The 3,183-nt window shown below is 41.3% G+C and overlaps 1 protein-coding gene across 1 annotated transcript in view; it reads right to left on the minus strand.

The window, feature by feature from the left end:
- Positions 1–3,019: 3,019 nt before the first annotated feature.
- Positions 3,020–3,183, minus strand: part of SND1 (staphylococcal nuclease and tudor domain containing 1) — a 657,386-nt gene continuing 657,222 nt past the window's right edge. Inside the window, exon 18 of the mRNA XM_085884182.1 lies at positions 3,020–3,183. This exon is cut by the window's right edge and continues 560 nt beyond it. The gene's annotated coding sequence lies outside the window, so the exon portion shown is untranslated.

A 3,183-nucleotide genomic window follows, 5' to 3' on the forward strand; every position in this document is an offset into this window, starting at 1 on the left:
TTGGTGTGAGCCAACTTTTCTGGCGGCAAATTTGTAATAATTGCATCCGTCTCCACTTCTGAGGTCAATGTGTACAAATTATAGTTTGATGAAAAGTCTGCTATCGAGTACATTCATAAGCCCTCACAAAGTAGCTTTTATTCTTGTTCTCAAGTGTTTTCATAACTACCAAGGCCGATAAAGATGCCACAACACCGTCGATCGCTGAAGTATAAATCGCGAGATCGTTAAAAATGCCAAATCTTACTTCTTCTACTTCTTCACTTTATTTTTCCACCAGCAGAGCACAAGAAAGGTTGAAGCGATTACAATGATTCCAACGCGAGGAAGTGACTGTCTTTGGGCATTAGGCTTTGTTTAATTCACCAGGTAAGTTCTGAGGAGGTGTGCGTCATCCAAGTAATATGAGCTTCATCAAATGTCATGTAACATGTGGTAAAGTTTCAATTTCCTCCGTTGAACGGTTCTCGATGGACGCTCCCAAGACTAGAACGACCACTTTATAACTGCTGGCAGTGATGACCGGGGTACCAAGATGTCCCGCTTTGATCAGATGCCTGACCCATTACGTCCTCTTCATTCAATTGAATTCAGAATGCGATTTCAATATGTTCAATTCAAATCAAATGGAAAACCAAATTAAACAGGTACTGCATTGGAGTCTTCAGAAGGAACCTGAACAAGGAAAAAGCAAAGATTAAGTCACCAGGAGAAACCTGGATAGGATTTGGGTTTCAGCTGCTGCTCCTATACCCTCAAACCCATCTAAGTGCAGCCAAGTGAGCCTTATTCCAAAAAAAGTGAACCTCAAAGAGCACTCGGGAGAGCGCATATATCTGCCAGGCTGATGAGTTTACATTTTGTATCCCACTGACAGGCCGGATCTGGATTCGTGCCTGAACTAAAATTTAATCGGCTTGTTCTTGTCACCTAACCAACTCATCCACCAAGTTTCATCCAAATCAGTCGACAACTTTTTGAAATATTGTGCGATATATCGTTTAAGTCCCATCACTCAATGGTGAAGAATCACATTTAAAAAGTTCTCGGATCTGAATCCAGATTCGGATCTTCACCAAAATTGAATAAATTCTTCCTTGATACAAAACCAACCTGCCCATTAAGCTTTGTCCGAATCCATCCACAACTTTTTGAGATACCTTGTTCAGAAACAAACAGACAAACAAACAAACAAAGATACAGACAGGGATGAGAACATAACCTCCATCCATCTTTGTTGGCGGAGGTAAAAATCAAAAAGAACCCAGATTAAAAAAAAAAAAATTCTGGCTGCCAGACCATGCGTTCGCTGAAGTTGAAATATACAACACATGTTCCCCATCACTACTGGATCATAATTTTGAATTCACGACAATGGATGCAGCGGTGTGAGAGAGAGAGAGAGAGAGAGAGAGAGAGAGAGAGAGAGAGAGAGAGAGAGAGAGAGAGAGAGAGAGAGAGAGAGAGAGAGAGAGAGAGAGAGAAAGAGAGAAAGAGAGAAAGAGAGAGAGAAAGAGAGAAAGAGAGAAAGAGAGAGAGAAAGAGAGAAAGAGAAAGAGAAAGAGAAAGAGAAAGAGAAAGAGAAAGAGAAAGAGAAAGAGAAAGAGAAAGAGAAAGAGAAAGAGAAAGAGAAAGAGAAAGAGAAAGAGAAAGAGAAAGAGAAAGAGAGAGAAAGAGAGAGAAAGAGAGAGAAAGAGAGAGAAAGAGAGAGAAAGAGAGAAAAAGAGAGAGAGATTTTCAAGTATTTTCCTTCAATCCAATGTGGCTGCCAAACCATGTGACCTATCAATTATTTTTGAACACCCTGATATCCCCAAGACTTGGGGAACATGTGTGTGAAGTTTACCCTCGATCTGACAGCCATTCTGCAGAGGAGGGTTTTTAAAGGTTTTGCGGTAAATTCAATATGCCCGCCAAACCATGCGAGTTATGACCTCAAAAGTGGGGAAGTTTTTGTTCCTCGTGGATAGGCGGTCATAAGTTTCACCTCAATCTGTTCATCCGTTTTGGAGATTTTTTAAGGTTTAAAAAAAAATTGGAAATATAGCTGCCGGATGACAAGACCGATGTGGGCTTTTGTTTTATTTTTTGCTGTTGACCAATTTATCACCAGATGACCCTCAAAAATTTTCCAGCTGATCGGATGTAGCGTTCTACGTATGCAATTATGATGTCATAACAAAGACATCTATGACATCAAAAAAAATCACACTTATTTCCCATGTGGAGTACTTAATAGGTGCCAAGTTTCAATTTTTTACATGGAGGAGTTTGTGGAGAGACAGGTCCAACGTTTTTCCTTTTTCCAAAATGGCTGCCACAACACATGACCTATGATGTCATAATTAACATTAAAGCATTCTACATGAGTAGTCGTAACCCATAGTGAAACTTTTATGTCAATCCAACAAGCGGTTGCAGAGAAAAGCGAATAACAAAATGCAGACGCGTACGTACGTCCATAAGTAAGTATGTGACCGGTTGCTTAACCCCACTTTTCACTTCATAAGGGCATGCTAATTAGCACAGATGGACATATGCACGCACATATAGACATATGCATGCCTGGTGTTGGCTTAATGGTTAGGGTGGTGGGCTTGGGATCTGAGGATCCTGAGTTCAAATCGCACCTGCCGTTGAATTAATACCGGGTGGGGTTGACTCTGCCTGTCATCCTTCCGAGGTTGGCAAAATAAGTGCCAGCTTGCTGGTATCCTGTGTCGGAGTGGCGACCTGTCCAGGATTGTGCCCAATAGCCAAGGAGACTGCTTAGGCAGCACCAACGCTCTGCACAGAGTATGATCCCGATGGATGGATGGATGGCTGGATGGATGGATGGATGGATACATACATATGGACAATCTGTAAACATAATTCCTCTGGCGACATCGTTTGTGGAGACATAAAAATGCCCTCCAATGGCATTACCAATAACGCAACAAAATTACTGTTCTCTGGTAAGGTAACTCAAATGACAAGGTGGATGTAATTACAAAAAAACAAACAGGACGACAGCAACTAATGGGAGATTCTGACATTTTATTTGGATTCATTTCGATCCACAGACACGTAGCTTCCACAACAGAACATGATTCTAGGCACCGCTGTAAAATATTGGAAAAAGCGTGCTTCCTTGACGAATAACAATACTGCTTTCATTTTGTCTGCCATCACTACACAGCC

The sequence above is a fragment of the Eptatretus burgeri genome, chromosome 6 (genome assembly GCF_056783735.1).
Source record: "Eptatretus burgeri isolate ZD-2024b chromosome 6, Ebu_testis_v1, whole genome shotgun sequence".
NCBI classification, from domain to species: Eukaryota; Metazoa; Chordata; class Myxini; order Myxiniformes; family Myxinidae; genus Eptatretus; species Eptatretus burgeri.